The sequence below is a fragment of the Lepisosteus platostomus genome, chromosome 13, assembly GCF_059453375.1.
Source record: "Lepisosteus platostomus isolate fLepPlt1 chromosome 13, fLepPlt1.hap1, whole genome shotgun sequence".
Classification (NCBI taxonomy): domain Eukaryota; kingdom Metazoa; phylum Chordata; class Actinopteri; order Semionotiformes; family Lepisosteidae; genus Lepisosteus; species Lepisosteus platostomus.
In genome coordinates, this window is record NC_142623.1 from 28179749 (window position 1) to 28202295 (window position 22547).

The window sequence follows — 22547 nt, forward strand, 5'->3', positions numbered from 1 at the left end:
GTGTGTTGCTGAGTTGTTCCGCAAGGTCGATTTTCAATAGCCATTGAAGAATCATTTTGTGATTTACTGCTACATTTAATAATTGTCCCAGTGCATGCACAAAACTCCTATACATGTCTATCCTAGTCTCCATGTCACATTGTTATTACAAGCCTACCCTAGCTCCTATCTGTGTGTCACCCTATTATTACAAGTCTTCCCTAGCTCCTATCTGCATGTCTTATTTTTTTATTTCAGGTCTACCCAGCTTCAGTCTGCATGTCACCTTTTTATTACATGTCTACCCTAGCTCCAATTTGCATCTCACCTTGTAGTTACAAGTCTACTCTAGCTCCTATCTGCATGTCACTTTGTTATTACAAGTGTAGTTTAGCTCTGATCTGCATGTCACCTTTTTATTACAAGTCTATCCTAGCTCCAATCTGTGTATTACCTTGTTGTTACAAGTCTAGTCCAGCTCTGATCTCCATGTCATCTTATTATTACAAGTACTCTCCAGCCTTTCTTTTTACATGATACCTTCTTTTTACATGTCTACGCTCTGATCTGTATGTCACCTAATTATATCTTCACTCATCCTGATCTGAAGGTCATCTAGTTATGTAGATCAGAGGCACTGTCGAAAGATTCCGCACTAGTGGCTTATGTAGTGATGTTTCTTCCTTGCATTTGATCCAACCCCTGACACCTACCAGTAAAAGTTGAAGTTGACCGTAGTACTTGATGACTTTGTTACCAAGTTTCTGAAAAATTAAGTCATGAAGAAAGATGTTTCTCTGATGCACATAATCGTGTACTAACCACTGCTGATTGGAAGTCCTAAAAATTTGGCCCAGGTAAGTGCAAATCTAGCTCTGAAGCTTGACAACTCAGACTGCCTAAGGTCTAAAGGTAAAGTGCTCTGACTCACATTATATTGACATGGAAGGATTACTGTGTTAATCATTATTGGTATTCATCTACCAGCATAACTGACTTAAGCATCCATGTTTTTTAATGAAAGGTTTTGAGCTGTGAAGAAAAAAAAAGGGTTTTCGCATTTACATTTAACATTTCTGAATAACATGCGAACAAAAAACATTCAGTACAGTATAATTCTAAAGGACAGAAAAAACACTTTTCCAGAAAATGAAAACACTAAAAAAAAATTAAAGGATCTTGTCGTTATTTGTATATGTCACACAATGGCCTGAGGACGGCCAAAGTAGATCCATTTTGTAAAAGAATGACTCTGCCGCAAAGCACTCAAATAAAATAAGTGCAGTTTATTTACAGTGCTCCCAGTCCCCCACACCAGAAAACTATCCCCCCAAAAATGAACAAGGAGAAGGAGGGAGAGATTTTGTAAAGACAAATCCTCCTTTTCTTATTGCTTTCACTCTGATTTAAGTCACACTACCTGACTTGCCAACCACCAACAACAACTCCCTTTTAGGTTGAGGAGCCAGCTTAAATAGCATGTAAGCCTCTCCCCCCCAATTCATAATAATTTCACAAATTATACATTCATAATTAATTCCTTTCTAACCAAAGAACATCACATATCTTAATAACACAGTTCTTTTGATCCCAGTTCAAATAAACAATACAGAAAATAAACAATACAAACAATAACATTTCCCTTTCTTCACATGCATGTGGTTTTTCCATCTCCATAAATAAACCTTGAGAAGTGGGGTTAGGTTTGGCCTTTTGAGGCCACCATAGGCTGACCCCCCCCTGCCCCATGCCCCCTTGGAAGTACCAACACCAAACAAACAGTGAGTATCATCTTTTTTGAGAGTGCTCTCCATTCACACCACAATACTCACTCATACCTGTGTTTAAGTATGTGTTTTATGTACAGTATGTGAATGTATATTATAATAAGTAATAGCAGTTACTGTTCAAGCCCTGAGTGTCCACCCTCAGGAACTTATCTAGCAACCGCTCAATGGAAGATGTGTGAATAGTGTAGTTCCCATGCTACCTGTACCTCGTGACAGGCACCTCTGTCACAATATAGTATATTTTGTTTTGATTTGAATTCCAATACTGAACAATCCTCTGTCATATCTTCTGATTAGTTTTTGATATCATAATTAAAAGTAAACATTTTATCTACACAAATACATCAATCAATTACACAAAGAAAATGAGCTTCACCTGCCTGTGAGGAGTTTTTAGAACTGTTTGACCTCTGTCATTACCAAGAGTACAAAGCCTTGAATAACAAAATAATACAACAAACATATTACTGTTCATATTAATATAAAGAATGGAATAACTTGCCTCGTTAATTGGGTTTTAAATTTCAGTTTTGGTCATGATAAAACCTTTGTCTTCTCCTTCCTTCACAAACTCATTTTCAACATTTTTTGTTTGCAAAAAAGGTAAAATCTAGTGCTTTAGACAAATTTGCCAATTTCATCTTAATATTGAGAATTTTGCAACTAAAGCAATGTAATCCCAAGTTTAATGACACTTTAAACTTGTTATATGTGTAGTATGTCTTATTAATTCCTTACACTTTTACAGCACTTTTCAAGTAATGGGGAGTCCCCTCCACCACTAATGTGCAGCATTTACCTGGATGATGCAACCGCAGCTAAAGTCCACACAGTATGCTCACCACATTAGGCCATGGCTGGTAAAGGCCAGGGGTAAATTTGGCCAGTTATTAAATCTCAGTAACAAAATTAATTCATTGACAGTATATAAAAAATTCACCAATTTCAAATGAAGCACAAAAATGTGGACTTTGTTAAAGTACTGTATGGTCACCATTGTACAGACAGTAAGTACTGGCTGCGCAGGAGAAATGTTCCAATGTGATCTATGTGTAAACAAGTAGTATTTCACTGAAGTCAAGTGCACTATTTCTATTGGATTTAAAGAGATGTATTCACAAGCCTGCTTCACATCACTGGAAGTTTTGTTGCCTTGTTCTGGATTGCGGACAATGATGGTAATATGGCACTGCACATACCTGGAAAGTTTGTCTGTTTTGTGACGTAAATTGGAGGTTTTACAAGATGTTGTGTAATTTTACTCATATTGTTGTTTAAAATGCACTCATTAGTGCTTATTCATTCTAACCCCAAAATATAAAAGTAACTTTGCAGTCCCCCTTTAACATCCCTGCTCTTTTTGAGAAACACCCTGGGATTTTAAGGACATCGGGAAGTCAAGGCCTTGGTTTTGCTTCCCATCCAAAGATCTTATCTTTTGGATAGTGTAGTGTCCCCCCCCCATCACTATACTGGGGCATTAGGACCCACACAGACCACAGGGTGAGCGCCCCCCTACTGGTCCCACTAGATACTGGTCCCACTAACACCTCTTCCAGCAGCAACCTTAGTTTTTCCCAGGCCAGGAGGTCTCCAATCCAGGTACTGGCCAGGCTCACACCTGCTAAGGTTCAGTGGGTTGCCAGATGTGAATTACAGGGTGATATAGCTGCTGGCTATGACAAATGTATTACAAAGATACAAAAGAAATTAAACCCTTGGTCCCCTGTTTGATATGCTTAATCTGTGTACTTAAGTGGAACGTCCTCTATTCTTTCCCTTTAGAGTTTGAGAGTCTTAAAGATCATTACATTACTGATATCAGCTTTTTCACAAACAGGAAAAAAAGGGTTTATCAGCATCGTAAGTGTAAACTGCTAGGGTACCTAGACAGCTGTCTTAATGGAAGGCATGCATGAGTTAACCTAAAAATAGGATTGACATGAAGCCAACTGCTTTTCCATCTTCAGGATTCTTTGCTTTTTGCTGACTTTTAAAAGCTTAACTCTTTTTCTACTCTTTGGTTTTATTTCGCTACCTGCAAGTACCCTCTCAGCATTCTAGGGATCTGTATGCTTTGGATATGCTTGGACTAAACTTGCAATAAACCACCTCGTTTTAGGCTTATTAGTAGGTGGAATTGGAAGACTGGCTTTAATGACCCTCACCAGAACTGCTGTCAAAACTAATTAGGCTGCAAAAGAGCTTTCCTTGCCTATTTACAATGATTTCCAAAGGGCCTCGTGCATTTTTCAGAGTGTCACTAGTGGTACATTTGCTATGCATGGTATTTTACTGGATAAGTAATCCTGTTTAGGCTGCTTATGACATTTTTAGTTTATTTTTTTAAGGAGTAAATTTTTACATCTCTTGTGCACTTCTTTGTAAATACCAGTTTTGGTCATGTCATTTAGTAAAAAAATAAATTCTCATTTAATTTTTTTAAACAAGTCTCATACACATTATTCTACAGATTACAAATGCAGTAAATACTTCACAAAAAAAAAGGAATTATAATTTCTGGTGAAACCAATTCAGCAAAAATAGTGACTTACAGTTTGGAAGGTAATGGAGACCACGAGATTTAAAGCTAATGGGATTCTAAGGGATAAGGGTTTAGTAATTATTATGTCATTCTTAAATTCTTTGAAAATGCAATAGCAGTAATGGATGAATACATTTGAAAACACCATGGAAGCTATATTTAATTTTTCAGCTGGCTTTTGATAAAGCTCTACATAAAATATTAACTCTTAAATTGGAGGCAGAAGGCACCCTTTGTAATAAATGTTCAGTATTTTAACTGAAAATTGACTAATGGACAGAAAAAAAGATAAGCGGTAGAATACTGTATAGGAGTATGGCGATTCTTAATCTATAGATCCATCAATGATAGATTGTAGTCAACAGTAGTCAGTAAACCAGTCAAGTTCATAACTGAAGAAGTTCAAGTAGGGAGCTGCATTAAGGTGTGAAGGCTGCAAAGGGACAAGTAAAGGTTTATTTCATGCTGAAAAGAAAAGCGACCAGGTTTCCTTCAGGTTCATAGCTGTTACCACAAGGAAAGAATCAGCAAATACTGTACAAACAACAAACTAAATACAAAGTGACAGTTCAAGTCTGGACAAAAACCTCACAGCACTCCTTTAATATAGATAGGTGAAGAATATTACTAAACTATCATAACATATAATTTTCCTCCTTTAAACAATGTAAAGAAACCACAAAACATCAATACAAAGTAAAATAAGTATAGTACAGTATTTAAGTTATTACTAACAGTTATTTTACACCGCTGTCAAAAATCAAGACTCTTTTGATACACAATGGATTAGTAAGACTTCATTTAGAATATTGGTCACTGCATTACAGAAAATATATTGCAAATCTTGAATCAATGCATAGAATGTGTCTAAAGTACATTTCTAGGCTTATAGGAATGTCTTACACTTACAGGATGAAAGAACTGTATCTTTATAGTTTTTAACAAAGATGACTAACAGGCAATTCAAGTATTCAAAACTCTTAAAAGTATTAGCAAAGTCAACTGAATATTTCTTCAAATTGATCAATGAAACATGAATCAGAGCACATACTGTAAGTAGAAACTACAGGGAAGTGCAATTAAAAATGAGAATAGGAAACGTTATATAAATGATTGTGGGAGCATCCAACTGTACCTTGGACAAAGTAACTGAAAGGACACTATCCATTATTTTCGTTATCTAAGCCTTCCTCCAGATGTACAAGAGATATAGTGTTCATATTTACAGCTTTATTTTTGAATACAGTAGGACGATGTAACCTTGATTTATGATGTAGTGTTTAATATCATACATTTTGTTTTTGGACCAAAAAAAAGAAAAAAAAAAGTAGTTTAGAGATTTTGCCTTTTCTTCTATGACAGGGCTCAAATGAATTTAATGGACATCTGAAATTAAGGTGTTTAACCATTTAATAAATTATAGAGGCAAAAGCAACTGTGACCTTGAACCTAACCATATATTTGTCTGTGCTACATTTGGTTTAATTATCAATTTGAAATGATAAACGACATCAAAGCTACATTCTTCCAGTAAGAGTCTAATTAGGGGCATCATTAATTATTCACTTTTTTTAATTGTGTTTCAGCCTTAATTACTGTAGTTTTCCTTTGTACATGGGAGCCTTTGGTTTTCCTTTTCTTGCCCAGAATAAGCAGTGCACAGCCTGTAGCAGTTCTTCCTCAGCTGACTGCGTACATCCTTCAGAAAGTGTAATATGAGAAAAAGTGTATACTTTATTTCCCCATTTTCATTTCTTGAATTAGGAAGAATTCTGGTGCTACAGTCAGTATTGTTAGTTATTTTATATTGCTGTCATAAAAGGTCTTCCCTCGGTGCAACTGGATTTGAACTTGGGGAACAATTTTATAATGAAAATGGTTAAATAATGCAGAAAGCCACTATTTTTTGTATTTGCTGTTACATATTATCAGGACATCAGAAAGGCAGGCAAGAAATGAGTGGAGGCCATTTAGCCCTTCATTCTAATTTGATTCTGTTTTGTGATCTTATAGCCAGCGTGGTTTAATAAAATATAGAATATAGAATACATTTTTCCCTACCACCACCTACAGTATATGAAAACCCCATTACGAAGGGACAGTTTAGAATAGCCACGTAAGCCTAATCTGCTTGTTTTTGGGAGGTGAAATGAAACAAAAGCACTCAACTAAAATGGACAATGTGGGTATAGAAAGTCACCACCCCCTTTCAAAATGTTCACCTTTTGTTGCCCTAAAGCACAAAAAGAAGACAAATAAAATTGTACCTTGCAACATCCAAAAAAAAAGTAGAATCATTTAGTTGGATAAGAGAACACCCCTCTGAGTTAATACTTGGTGGAAGCACCTTTTGCTTGAATTACAACCTTGACTCTGTTTGGATACACCTCTACCAACTTTTCACACCTAGGGGGAGGAATATTTGCCCATTCCTCCTTACAGAATTGTTTGAGCTCAGTCCAAGTGCGTGGTGACCATTGATGGACTGCCCTCTTCAAGTCATTCCAAAGATTTTCAATGGGATTTAGGTCGGGGCTCTGACTAGGCCACTCAAGGACATTCACCTTCCTGTCCTTCAGCCATTGTACAGTTGCTTTGGCGGTGTGCTTTGGGTCATTGTCATGATGACAATGAAGATGAACCATCTTCCCATCTTCAACTTCCTGGCTGAGGGCTGCAGGTTTTCTTCAAGAATTTTCCTGTATTTTGCACCATCCATCTTCTCTTCTATCCTGACAAGTGCCCCAGTCCGAGCTGAAGAGAAACACCCCTACAACAGGATGCTGCCACCACCATGCTTTACTGTAGGAATGGTGTTTTTTGGATGGTAAGACGTATTGGGCTTTTGCCAGATTTTTGCATTCTGGCCAAAAAGTTCCATTTGGTCTCATCTGACCAAAGCATCTTTAAGGTGCTTTTTAGAAAAACATAAACAAGACTTGATGCAGCTATTTTTAAGGAGTGTTTTTTTTCTTGCCACCCTCCCATACAGGCCAGATTTGTGGAGCACTTATGATATTGTTGTCACATGCACACGATGACCAGTCTTTGCCATTAAGACCTGTAGCTCGTTCAAAGTTGCCATTGGCCTCTTGGTAGCTTCTCTGATCAGTCTCCTTCTTGCTCGGTCATCCAGTTTGGAGGGACGGCCCGATCTAGGCAAGGTCTGGGTGGTGCTATACACCTTGCACTTCTTAATGATGGTCTTGACTGTGCTCCATGGGATACTTAAAGCCTTTGAACTCTTTTTATACCCATTTCCTAACTTGTGCCTTTCCACCCATAGTGGATTCTTTGCTTTGAAATGCACTTCTAAGCAGCAGATTCCTCTAGAAACAGCTGCTTTTATTCTGAACTAATCAATCACCACAATTGATCACAGGTGGGAACCAATTAGGTCACTGTGTGATCTGTAAGGTGATTGGTTATACCTGAGCAAGTTTACAAATGCAATTGTAAGGGGGGTGTTCACTCATTAAGGTATTTTACTGTTATATTAATTAAAGAATATTTTAGAATTTTATTTTCACTTGGCTAATGTGGGTTACTGTGTGTGAATAACAATGGAGCAAGCCTAATTTAATTGGTTTTAATTTTCAGAGTGTCATACAACAAAAGGTTTAAATTTTGAAAGGGAGTGGTGACTTTCTATACCAACTGTATATCAACATGGGAGACCATGCAAACTCCCCACACACAGGTGCCCTAAGATGGGGATGAGCCATGTAGCTGTGAAGCCTTATTAACCACCATGCCATTGTATACTGTACTTTGTGTCTACATTTATTGTAATGAGTTCACAGTAAAGTATATTTTATTCTTACCTTTATTATACAGAGCCAATTTTCCCATTAGAATAATATTGCTTTTCTGGTGAAATCAGGAAAACCTTTTTTTTCTTAAAACTGTATTAGTGCATGGGTGGTGCAATGACAGTCAAAAGTTCTTCTGAAATAGCCTCAAACCTGCCCCGGAGGAGACTTACTGATAAGAGATTAGGAAACGCTTCCTACTCGCTCCTCTACTTTGTTGTCTGTTTCTCACAAACATCTATGCTGTCAAATCTGTTGGGTATACAAGCTGGGAGGCATCAACCCTTATTTCATACATGAGCTAAGATGGATTTAAGCTTTCCAGATAGGCCAGTGCCCCTACATACTACCACAGTTTCCATAGTCATAGTCATAGTACACCAGCTTTTTGAATACTGAAACATTCAGCTTTTCACTATAAATTTAGCCAAAATAAATGAGTTTGAATGTGATCAGCATTCACCCCTCTAAAATATATGGGGAAAAATGCCTTTCCATGCAATATCAACAAGAGATTTCTGCAGTTAATTGTAAACTTGAATCAGCCAGTAGTATGAAAGCAGTGTTAGAAACAATGTACTCTGTCATCTCAGCTACATTCTTTCTTTGCTCTCTTTTGTGTTGATTGTAGAGATTGTAGAGATGACGTTTTCCTTTAGCTGGATGGACAACAAAATGTCTGTATTTCAACCATGGCACAAAGGAAGATAATGGCCATTGCTTGCCTGAATACATAGTTACACTGCAACATTCTGACCCTCTTTCTCTCCAGCCCCCTGCCACCCATGATGCACAGATTTTCTTTCTAATGCTGCTTTGTAGGGCTGGCTTTTAATGTATTGCCTGTTCATTGTAAGCCCAGGAAATAAAAAAGAGCGCTTGTCAAGATGACAAAAGCAAGGCCCTCTAGGACTTTTTCTTCTTTGTATCTCGACATTAAAGAAAAGCACCAACCCCTAGTGAAGTAATTTGACAGAGAAGAAAAAGGGTTACATTACATCCAGCAGTGCCATGGTTTCGTCCTCTTCCGAGACCATTTTTTTCTTCTTTCGTATCCCTTTGCTTGTTATATAAGAGCTTGAGTACTGCGCCAAAGTAAATAGGACCTACTTTCTCCCTCGCTGATTTAGAGATTGCACCAATATATTTATATCCTTTTTAAAAAAAAAAAAAATTTTGGTGCTCATTCATGACAATAAAGGTTGCATTCCTAATTCCTGAACACACTAAACGCTTGCATTTTTATTCTTGTAAACTTGTAAAATAAAAAAAAAATACATTCAAATATTTCCCTCAATTTTAGAACAACAATACTGAAGACACTTTAAAACATTTCTGGGGGAAAAAAGCCATTATGATCTATTCAAGACTGTACAATTGCTGGCTTTGCTATTAAATTGCTTCAACCATTAATTTCATGCACCGCCAAGTGAGATGTTATTTGATGAAGTCTGAAGCATAATGGGAGATAACAATAGAAAGAGAAACATCAACAATAACAACTGCTCGTTGTATCGTTCATTTTGAAGGCATGTTTTGTTTCAGCACCTATCTTCGGTGACAGTGCTTTAATTTTGTGGAGATGTTTCCTGTGATGTGTTGTGAAGTGGATGTAGATTAGTAGGTTGTGGGCTCCACCTCCACCACATCCATTTTGTCATACAAAGTGAATGTTCCACTGCAGGCTCATCTTAATGTCACGAGAGAATAGTAAGGCCTGACAAATTTACTTTAATTTTGTGATGGCTCTCTGTTGGAACATGCTTGAACCACACTGGGCCCTGAAGAAATAGCATGGGTGACACTATCTTTATGGGGCCTTGTGCAGTCAGCAAAACGCATTTATACAGTACAGGCCATATGTGAATTTATAATCACATACTTATGTACCCGTTATGTCTTTTGGAAAAATGGTTAGAAAGCATTATGATTGATATTATTGAATGGTTATATAGCCTCACTGAAGGTATTACCCAGGGTACATGAGACCACATTTCCAGAAAGTGTTAGCATACTGTCCTACTGTGCCATAATACATTTTATTGCTGTAAAAGTTTGGGAAAAAAAATGTTACTACTGTATAGTGCACCATGGAGTTCTTATAGGTTTGTGTTGAGTAATATGGTAAGACCATAAGAAGTCACAGCAAAGGTAAGGTACAACAGTGGTAAAAGAACAAAAAAATCACAAAAAAACATGCACCACGTTAGCCTTTTCATAAGCAGCCATATCACCCTGCAACTCACATCTGGCAGCCCACTGAAGCTAAGCAGGTGTGAGCCTGGTCAGTACCTGGATGGGAGACTTCCTGGGAAAAAGTAAGGTTGCTGCTGGAAGAGGTGTTAGTGGGGCCAGCAGGTCCTATGTGGGTCCTAATGCCCCAGTATAGTGACGGGGATACTATACTGTAAACAGGAGCCGTCCTTTGGATGAGACGTAAAACAGAGGTCCTGAGTCTCTGTGGTAATTAAAAATCCCAGGGCATTTCTCGAAAAGAGTAGGGGTGTAACCCTGGCATCCTGGCCAAATTTCCCATTCGCTCTTACCAATCATGGCCTCCTAATAATCCCCATCTATGAATTGGCTTCATTACTCTGCTCTGCTCTCCTCCCTACTGATAGCTGGTGTGTGGTGAGCGTTCTGGCGCACTATGGCTGATGTCGTATCATCCAGGCGGATGCTGCACATCGGTGGTGGTGGAGGGAGTCCCCATTACCTGTAAAGTGCTTTGAGTGGAGTGTAAGCAATTATTATAAGGATGCTTCACATCCTTTCCCTGTCTGAGGGCTTCAGCATCATCTCCCTTGCTCAGAAGAGGACTAAAATTACTTAACGAATTCAAACATTCTCATCATATGTCATTATCTATTGTGTCAACCAGAAACACAGGAGAGCCCCCCCCCCCTCCTTTCCCCCGACTGCTTCACTAATCACTATAATTAGACCATGCTGCTCATTTATTTAGAATGAAGAAAGATGCACCTGCTGCCTGTCCTGTGATAACACCTTCTCTCCCTTTCCCACAATGAAGTTTTGCCTCAGACCATTTGTCAAGAATGTTTGTTGTGCTTTCATGGAATTCCCTGGGTGTTTAACTGTAACAGGAATAGCAATTAAAGCATCTAACTATTTCAAACCATTTTACATTTAATTTCTACAGGTAATGTTGGGAGGAATTGCCTTTTACTCACTCAGCTCTCCTCTTTACTATATAACCTGGTTTTCCTTGAATGAAAACATTAAGAATCTCTACAGTATTCACAGCACATCATAAAGACAGTGTTGCATACTTCTTACATTAACATTGTGTATGTATGTAATGCAATGTATGTATAACATTGCATTATACATATATAAAACATTATAATTGAGGCATAAAGCCTTTTAGTGTATTTTTATTTATCCATATTTTGTCACATACTGTATGTACTTTTCAATTTATTTTTTTAAAGATTATTTGTAAAAGAGTTGTAAAGATGAGCAAATAGTTTTTAAATGTTAAATCAAATGAAAGACACATAATAATCATTTATGAAAATATTAATTTCCAACGATGACGAGTTAATTCTCTGTAAATAATTATAAGCAAATATTGATGTAAACATCGGAAGAGTTTCACAGTTTACTTACCTAAATTAGAAATAAAAACAATCTTGTGACTAGCCAGTGAAAGAATTTGTGATTTCAAATTAAAAGCACTGTGGAAATGTTTCATTTGCACATATTGTAAATGTTTAGATGTTGTTTTTCACTATTCACAACAGCACTGAAGTGTAAAGTGTGTGTTTTATACTGCTCCAGTCCTCACAAGTTATTCTTATCTCTCCCAGCAACAACAGTATTATTTGTTTTATAACTTTGTAAATTATATTTAAATTGAATGACTTTAGTAAAGAAGAATATTGCTGAATTCCTCTAATGCCAGAGTAAGTTGTATTATAGGAACCCTGCAGACAAAATAAGAACAAATGATGGAATATTCCATAATTTCCAAACAGAAAAAAATGTATTTCTGTGCCATTTCAGAACATTACCTCAAGTAATTTGTATTTCATAGAAGCATTAAAAGATATATTGCTCAGTGTCTGCTGTTCCAGAAATGGTAGTGTCCTGGACATATTTGTATGGGTGATTGTACTGGAGAATTAAAGATCCACTATTTTTTCTGATTGCAGTGGGTCAGAGGTGAATACATTGTGGTCCTTTTTATGAATACAAAGATTTACACAACACAAGCAGTGGGTGCAGAGAAAGTGGACATGTTAATGAAGTGCAAATTATGGAGAATCTTAGACAAGCAGAGAATTGATATTACCCAACCAAACCAGCAAATACTTAAACTAGCCAGCACACCCCAGGAGAGTCACTTGTTGAAAAGCAATGAGATGAGCCATCATCTGGTTTGCCATCAGTAAGAGGTTTCAGTGTGGCATCTTAAATTAGATATGAAACTGTATTTAGTTCCATCATTTTTAGTTTTATTATGTATGTATTCATTCAGGGCCCTGTATCTTTTATATATTAATTTATTCTTATTTTGGTAGCTGTTAAAGTAAAGAATAAAGAAAACTCATGGTTGTTAGTGGGTACAGTGACAGTATGTGGCAATGATGCGTCTCAGATCTGACAGAATGAAACGCGAACAGTAAATCCTGTGTTTATTCTGAAGGAAGAGATGACAAAAAAGGAAACGCCTGAGACTCCAGGTATTTTTTTCAGCTGTGAGTCTTCATTCAGCTGTGCATTTAAATTCTCACTTTTGGCAAGTTTTAGCATTAACAAAAATTAGCTTTAACAAAAAAAAAACTGTAAAGATTTTGCTCGTTTGAAAATTGAGCTTTCATTGGAGAATGTTGCTGGAAGTTGTTACACATTTTAATCACATTTAACAAGGATCGTTCTGTTGACAATTGGAAAGCAGGCTTGAAGCAAACAATGAAATTGAGGCAGAAAAATGTTGAAATCCTGCCAAAAGCACAGTACCAGCATCCGTATCAATACATTATTAATACAAAGCATAATTCTGTGTACAGTGTGCCTTAGGTAAGTGTAAAAGAAAGAAGAATTATCTTTGCTTGCACAGTAGAGTCTCTCTGTATGTACATTTGTATATGGAGAGAGAGATTTGCCATGTAATTAAGACAAAATCAGAATTCTCACCAGGAGGTATGTTTCCCAGTCTTGGCACACTACCCCTCCCACATGAGAAGTTAAAAAATTCCCTGGAGCAGAAAAATCAGAGTTGGTGTTTCAGAAAATCTCACAAAGTGTGCATAAACAAAATCAGTAAATCAGATAACATGATAGCTGAGCTGCTCCATTCTTCTAATTAAAGATGATTCCTGATAGGAAATATATCTACACCCAAATTATACAGCATACTTCATTTTATGTAAAATATTTTTTAGCAAATCAAACATACCATTTCCAAAACTGAACAGTGCCACATGAGATTCTTCAGTAAGAGAGCTGCAGATTAGTAAGATTATATTACTACCAGCAACCACCCTGTGTGAGCTTAGTACAGTACAAGAGGTCAAAGAGCTGCAGGTAGTTGAAGCAATTAAAATAAACAAACCTCCAGGGCCTGATGGTATTCTATCAATTGTACTTAAATAAACCTGAAATATTATTCATAGACCATTACTCTTCCAACAGTCACTCAGGACTGGGGTAATACACACTGATTAGAAAAATAATGTTGTAACCATCCATAAAATGGGTGACAATATGAAGCACTTAATTACAGACCAGAATCTCTTACTTCTATTACATAAATATATTTAAAACAAAATGAGAGGATTATCTATATGGCAATAGGATTCTAACTGATAGTCAGCATGGATGTATAAAAACGTTGGTCTTGCTGACCTAATTTGTTAGTTCTTTAAGCAAGCAACAGTGGAAATGATACAAAGAGCATATTAAATATATATATATATATTCATCACATATATATATATTTCAACGTATATTACTGTTATATTGAATATTTTATGTTTAGATTTTCAGAAGGCTTTAATTATAAAATTGCAGGCGGTAGGCATTCAAAGAACTGCACATATTTTATTGATGAACTGGTTAATTGATAGAAAACATACAGTAACATACAGGATACAGTAAGTGGTGAATGCTCAGATTGGGGTGATGTACTGTAATTAGTGGAGTATTGCTCTTCTTAATTTAAATCAGTGATATATACTGTATTCTTGTATAGTAAGTAAAGTTTGTTGAAACAGACGTGCATGCAGATGACACCAAGAAAGGAGGATCAGAAAATGCTGTGGAGGATGTAAAGAAAATTCTGAAAGACTTACTGTATAGACTTGGTAAATGCCTGGCTGAGGTCTAGTCTGTCTAAATCCGTCCCAATCATGTCTGTCACCCACCTGATGATGATGGTGATGATAATGAAGACAAGTGCAGAGTATTACATGTAAGAAGCTTCTAGAAAATCAAAGGAAGCTAAGTAAAATATAGGCTAGGATGAGCAAATCTGGGGTATTATATGCAATTTTGGTCATAGGATTGCAAGAAAGATATTGCTGCACTGGAGATTGTCCATAAAAGAGGGACCTGATACATTCCAGGGCTTAAAGGAATACCCTGCACTTGATGGGTTAAAAGAAATCAGAATATTTTAGTCTTGAAGACAGAAAATTACAAAGGGATCTAATTCAAGTTCCCAGAATCCTCAAACTTATTGGGAAAGTCAGTAGTATTAATGCTGAAGAGTGCACTGGAAAACAAAAGCTGAAACTACAAGGAAGAGCATTTTAGATGGCACCAGCTATTCTTATATTTTAGTGTTTTAACAAAGCAGGAAATTGTAGTTTCTTTCCCTTCTAATTCAAAGTGGCATATTAATAAAAACAATACAATTGGACAACATTAGGTGCATAGAATTGACTATGCATTCTGCTGGAAAATTAATTTTCAGAAACTCCTACAGTACATTCATTGCATCATAAATAATATAACACCACTATACTGGAAAAGGAAATCTTATTTTTGGTTCAAAACCTTTTCTTATTTATCTGAACAGGCCTTATTATTCCCCTGAGACCAGTACAGCATCTGCTGCATATGTGTTATATCCATGTCATCTGGCAAATGTGGGTTCAGAGTAATGTACTGAAGATATGAACCAAACAAAACAATATCTTCTGCCTTCTGTAATTCCAGAACTTTATTAAATAATCATTAATTCACCCTAACTAACCAAGTGTGAAACACAATAATTCCCCACTCTTGCATAAATTCCATTGTTTTTCCTACAATTAAAGAATAATACCAGCAGGAGCTCTTTAAATATATCCAAGCAATGCCCTGATAGAGAAAAATGAAAAGAATAAAAATCTACACTGAGTTATATTTTCTGTTGGATAAATGCAGCAACAGGAGGAGTTTAGTTACTTGTTATCTTCTGTACGCCACAGAGCAGGTGATTATCTGTAGTAATATTTGTACAGACGACAAATCAAGGAAAAGCTGCCTGTATACACATGATACAATATTAGATTAGCTGGGTAATTGCCTCCATCCAAACAGAAACAGGAATTCAAGGTTAAAAACATTACTCTCAACCCACCCGATGTAAGCTATGTGTTGACAGATGCCACTATGCCAAATAACTGTCGTTTCTCTCAGTCCATTACCATAGCGACACTGTTGAAGGAGCACTTTTGTCAGAGAGACAGCTTTATCTCTCAGCTTTCCTATGACTCTGCCAAGGGTGTTGCTGAACATTAATGTTCTAGAAGCAAAGGCATCGCAATCTTCTGTAGTACCAAATCCATGTTTACTGTGTAACAGAAATTCACAAAGCTTCTGTGAGAAACAAATGACATACCCATCACAGAAGGCACAATACTGTACCTTCAAAATTAAGCATTAGTAAGTCCTTTCTGCTTACCTTTCCATTAGCATTCACGAAGAAATGGTGTCGGTGGTTCTTTGACGACACAATATTAGCGTAGATGGCAGAACATCAATAGTTGATATCAGTCATGTACTTCTACCTAATTATAGCTTATGAAGAACCCTATGGAGACTGATAATTATTAACTATATTTGTACTCTCAAACAAGGATATAATTTCTTTCAGACATATGACTAAAGATTTTTTAAGTAAAAAAAAAGAAAATTCTCAACATTTCTCTATTTTATTCTTCTTCCTTTGTTTTGCTTTTTTTCTCACCTGAAGCATGTTCTGCCTCTTTCTTCTTACTTGATTCCATTCATAAAAGGGAGCATTGCACTGGCCTTGCATTGCATTGCATTGCACTCTGCTCACTGGATCTTGGTTTTGGAGAAATTCCTGTTGATTACTATACAGCAATCCTGCAGTATGTGGAGACAAGGCCTCCGTACACTTTTGCTCCTCAGGCTGCTTCAACACAGCTGTTACACACCTTCTGGCTCAGTGTTCCTGCCCAGGATGCCCCTGTGACCCCTGGCAACCTCCAAATGTGCAACTACTATACTTGCCTCACCCCTAAATAGGTACATCCCATTACCCTCCATGTCTCATGCATGTCCTGTCTCTCACTGTCCTCTGCACTCCTGCTGTGCCCTGCGCAGTGTCTAGTGTTTCACCAGTGCAGTCTGTGACTAGAACCAAGCCCACAGAGCTTGGCCATGACCTCTTTGTGATTAGCCTTGACACAAGGATACACTGTGGATATTGTGAGGAATGCTTGTTTTCCCACATCTTATCTCCTTAAATTTGTGTTATTTTTGTGTACTGCGGTGTCCCTTCTTATCTATTAAAGCATGGTGTATTTTCTATTAGAAATTTCCTATGAAATATATTAAAAACAACAGTATATTTTAGTCAAACAAAATTCTAAAGGGTAGAAATGGCCATGATGAGGATCATGATGTCAATGAGATGCAAGAAATTAGCATATAAAAAGCTTGGAGATCTTAATGCTTCATAATCACCCTTGAGTGAACCTATACCAGATGGTGGAACTAAGCTGACATGAGGTTATCTACTTAGAAATGGTCTTAAAAAACTGCCAAGAGTATTGTTTACTTCTGCTGCCTAGAATTCCCTTGCAGGCAGCTCTCTGAGAATGGTCATACAGTATGTGTTAACCTGCAGAACACACTGAGAGAGATAAGAGGTACTGTATTAAACATCTACAACAGTGTGCCTTACCATAGATATTGCAAGATTTTCTTTGGTTTTGCTCATTCTGTATTTCACATGCCACTTTCATTCACCAAATCCCAAGATATCACTTCACTTTTCTTAGTGTAAGTATAATTTTCATTGATTGGTAAGTGGATCTCAAAAACTGCATTATTGTCCTCACCAGTGGGCCTCAGCCAGCTGCAATACAGTATCTGAGGTGACGATTCATAACCAGTAAGAGTATACATTGGAAATCGCCATCGGACGTCTCTGGCTTGTATCAGAATGTAACCAGATGCTTCATTGGGAGTATTGTGTAGATATGAAATACACAAACTCAGCAGTAATAGGCCAAACAGGTAATTAAACAACAAATTACTCTGTAATTAGAAGTTGGAACGTCATTACTGTCATATCCATCAGTTTTGTAACTGCTTCTTCCACTTCAGAGTTGCAGGGGAGCTAGTGCCTATCCCAGCAAGCAACAGTTACAAAGCAAGACAGACAAATAAGCACACACTCACTCCAGGGCAAGTTTCCTCAGAAGCCAATTAACCTACCAATATGTTGGTATGAGTGCGGGAGGAAATCAGAGCACCAAGAGGGAACCCACGCAAACAAGAGAACATGCAAACTCCACACAGATAGTGTACCAGGTACTGTAGGTAATCCCCAGTGATGTAAGGTAATAATGCTAACCACTGCACCACCATGCTGCCTTATTCCTGTCCAATGTCTTTTTTTACAAAAAAGTTTACAATATGTCTTTTAAATCACAAACCCTTGCAACAGTTTAGAAATCTATTAAAAAGTTGTAATGGGTTTTCTATTTGACAGCCTTAATAATATATTACATTAATGAAATGAAAGGCCTGCAGTGTTTTAAGGCGTGTGGTGCATCAGTGTGGTTGATTCATTTCTAAAAAGAATTTGCCTTTAATTTATAAAAATAAGCCTCAAGGCCTTTGTAGCTTAATCTTGATTATATCTTAATATCATAGTAAATGGGAACAAATAACTTTGTATAACATACAGTATCTGTAAAAAAACAGGATCTCTTCTTAGATGCATGTGCAGTGCGTATACAAACCAGAGCTCCAAGATACATTATACTAATAAGGTAAAGATGTTCATTTTTCCTGCTGCTGGCTTGGTATCATGTTAGCAGTTTGCTAAACAGCAGGCCTCTGTTACAAAGCTAGTGCCACCTAGGTATTCCTAATTGTCTGTAAAACCATCATTGATTGAGCCATTTTATCATGCAAAAAAATAAAGATGCTGTCGACTGCCCCTACATTGTGAAAAAATCGTGAAAATAAAGGTCTTTAATTTTCCATATATGCCAACTGTTGGGAAACTGCTCAGTCTATAGTAACTGCATTAGGTGGACATTTTTTCCAATGTGTTTCCACAGGGAAAACGCAGTATTTTGTTTAACACTCCTAATTGACCCATATAATTTCTATGCAGCTATGCTAAAGTCTTGCACGCAAGGATTCTATATTTAATCTTCCTTCCCATCCACCGGGGGACCAGCACAGAGTAGAGGGTAAGCCTCTGGATTCATAATTGTCAGGTTATGTGTTCAAGTCTCCACTGTAGATACTAAAAGGCATCCTTGTGCCCCCGAGAAGGGTACTTTGCTACATTTGCTTCAATCCACACAGATGTATGAGTATGGGCCAGCATCCAAGGGAACAGTCAAATGCTCCCAGTTCACTTATTGCAATGAGGCCTGGATTAGACTTTGCCTTTGAGCTCTTGTAAAAGAAAATAAAATGAAAGACGTATACATCAAGTAGGTGTGATTACCTGTTCAGTCTATGACAACAAGACTAAGTATGCATACCTGTACAATGCACTGGTATTCAGTAAGAGAAAGAATACAAACAGTAAAATAAAAAAAAATTCCAAAGGTCTTATATTGACTTTGTCAGACTTTGGGGCCTGCAAATTTGAACTTTTCTGTTGAATGCTTATTGTGGTTGATGAGAAGCAATGAGCCAGGAATGACTATCCTTATTCAGGGTAGCATCTTGGGGAAGTAGTAGTTTAGGCTTCTGGACTGGGGGCTCTTGGGTTCAGATCCAGGTGGGAGCAAGGTACTCTGCTCACATTATTCCAGTAAAACACCACTGTTATTATCCATGTTGCCATTGCAAATGAGAGTATGTTCAGAGTATGTAAAGGACTCCTGTACAGTATCTCAGTACTTAAAGGATTAAAAATAAGGTATCGTGTAAATTAGCAATTGTGAAATTGGCTCTCCAACATCTGATATGCTCACTCCTTCTCTTAATACTTGTGCTAAAAAAGGGTTCTCAATGTTTTTCCTTTAAATGTGAAGAATTGTATAGATACAGTTCTTAAAGTCACATAATTCACATGCAAGACATGTGGACATTTTAATCGCTGCTGATTTATGAAGTCAGGGAAAGGTGGCTAGGGATTAGCAGCAGAAACATCTCATACCGTATGTGAGTGAATGCAGTCTGAGAAATGCATTTACATAGAGGCTAAGGAAATATTGTAGACATGTTAAAGAAAATAAGCAATTACCGAGTAAAGCTCAGTCACAGTTTCTTCTGCATTATTTCCCAAAACACACCATACAGATATATGTATTTTGAATATGGTGAAAGTGTGGAAGAAACAATATGACTATAGATTAACTAAATTGAAGCTGAATGCTGGAGATGATAAAAATAATTCACCTCTGAAATAGTCAGTTATGAGTTTTCTAGATCTCAGTATGTGTAAACTAACCTTTATGTTTGTTTATATTGTATGTGATGTTTTTTTATCTTATATTTTCTTTTGGTTGAAGTCAGTCATGGAAAGTCTGAGTACAAGAGTTTCCTCTGTGTTTCGCTATTACTGCCTCTCTTTTAGCTCAATAAAACCAAAAGATATACATTTCCTTGCAATCAAAGGAAGACAAGTAAAGGTTTATTCCTTTGTGGAGCCTTCTTCAGGTGTGAGAAAGACGGGGAAGTCAGCAGAGATTATATAGGAATTGCTGAATTGGTCCTCATACTGAATACATTATTGCTGCCTTACCTGCAAATACATATCTAACACCAGGCTCATTCAAGGCCTCTCTGGACAATTCAGAGTACCTCCGGCTACCATATTTACTGCATCTCTTGCAGAAAATGCCCAGCTATCTACAGTACATTGGGGAAACAGGAAGGAGACTTGGAGACCGCTTCAGAGAACATGTTAGGGCACTAAGGATCAAAGATTCCTCCAAGCCTATAATTTCTCATTTCACTTCTAACAGCCAGTATCATACTGATCTCTCCATCTACGTTCTCAAAGAAGGGTTTCTTAACTCCCATAGCAGAAAGACACCCGAAACCAAAATTATCCTGAAACTAGGTTCACATCTTCCCCCTTCTCTCAACAACAGTGTTTCCTTCTAATCCTCTCTGTTCATTTACAGGTTTTGACTTCACACCTCTCTTCACCCCTCTTGACTTCGCACCACCTGAGTGCCCACTCTGCTTCCCTCCTGCTCCCTCCTCCTCTCCACTCCCGGTTTTTGTTTTCCTATGCTATATAATCTCTGCTGACTCTGTCTCTCACACCAGAAGAAAGCTCCACAGCCAAAGCGTTGTTTCCTTTCTTCTCTTTTCAGCATGGAATAAACTGTTACTTGTTCCTTTACAGCCTATGCATGCTGAAGTAGCTACCTGCTTGATCTACAGTGCTATCAGAGGAAGACCATCACTGGCCTTTATAGCCTCACCAAAACAGGCTAAGTCTCAGGACATGTACAGTATTTGAAAAAATAACATTTATATTCAAGTTTTTTTAATGCTAAAATTGGACTATGGATTAGTGAGACCTAATTTAGAATATTGTATAATTTTGGTCTCCTTGTTCCAAAAAAGATTTCTTCTTGGGAGTCAGTCCAGGAAAGAAAGAACAGATAACAGCCTAAAATAACTGGAGCTCTTCACTGTTGAACAGAGAAGACTTACAAGGGATCTAAGTAGTCTAGTGATATAAACAGCGTGGACAAAATCAATCTCGAGGACTTCTTTAAAGGAACACAAGTATCATAGAAGTAGAAAACTTTGCAGACATGCATTTCAGACTGAAAACAGGAGATACTCTTTTACACAAAGGTTGTGGAGGTCTGGAACAAGCAGTCCAGCCATATTGGTGAATCTGCTTCTGCAGATTCTTGGCAACACATTCGTTTTCACCATGTGACATAAAATCCTAGCATTTTGTGAGCCCTAAATTTTGCAGATATATTTTGAATGGTCTTAGAAGCCATATTTAATCTTGCTGGTATTGGCAATGTGCAAATCCTAATGCTTTTCAGATAATTATGTCCTCTCTCATTCGACTAAGTGTGCAGCTGAAGTATAAAGAAATCCGTAATAAAACTGTGACATTTTGGGAGTTAGGACACACTTCTGCAGTTTGTATTGTTAGGTTTGACAAAAGCTCCACTTATGTTATGGTTCAAGGGAAAGAAGAAAGCTTTCACCTGAAAAGCAAGGTTAGCTGGTAGGATTGCAGAAAATTAGAACTTAATCAAAAAATAATACTATCCTCCATGCTAATCTCACCTTAATTTGCAGGATGATGCCCTTCCCGGGTGTACGAACTCATATGATGTAAGAAGTCAGCTGAATTAGATTCACAACAGCATTCAAACTGTAAAACAAGAGACAGTTCTTCTGGATGTGGTGGGTGAAATGTTTATCTGGATCAGCTACTCAGTGCCTGAGATTCTGATCAGAAACTGGCATCCAATTTGCTACACTTAGCAGAATTTCACTTCAAAAGATACTTAAGTATTTGACTGGAACGATACAGATGCGATAAATGTTGTTGTAGTTGATAGTGAATAAGGGAGTGACATAAAGACTAATGGCAAGACTATGTGTGTAATTTTGTTCCTTCCTGGTGAAGAATTGAGTCTTGTTTATGTATATAGTGAAGTTGAGTTATTTCATTTTCATATCCATTTTTCTTTCATTCTTCTAGTCTTCTGACTGCTCTGCTGCCTCTCCATGGTATCTAAAAATATAGTTCCTGATAAATAATGTACATTTTTTAGTCACTAATCCTTACATAATGCAGCAGTTAAATAATGAGTAATGTCTTTTCTATGAGTTATAAGGAATAAAGCATGTGCAATAAAATGTTGCTGACTTCAACCATCCAAATCCACCTCCCCCAATCTACAAAACAACTCTTTGATTACAATTTCTGAACAAAATATTTGCTCTGTCTCTCTTATCCTGAGGTGGAATTGA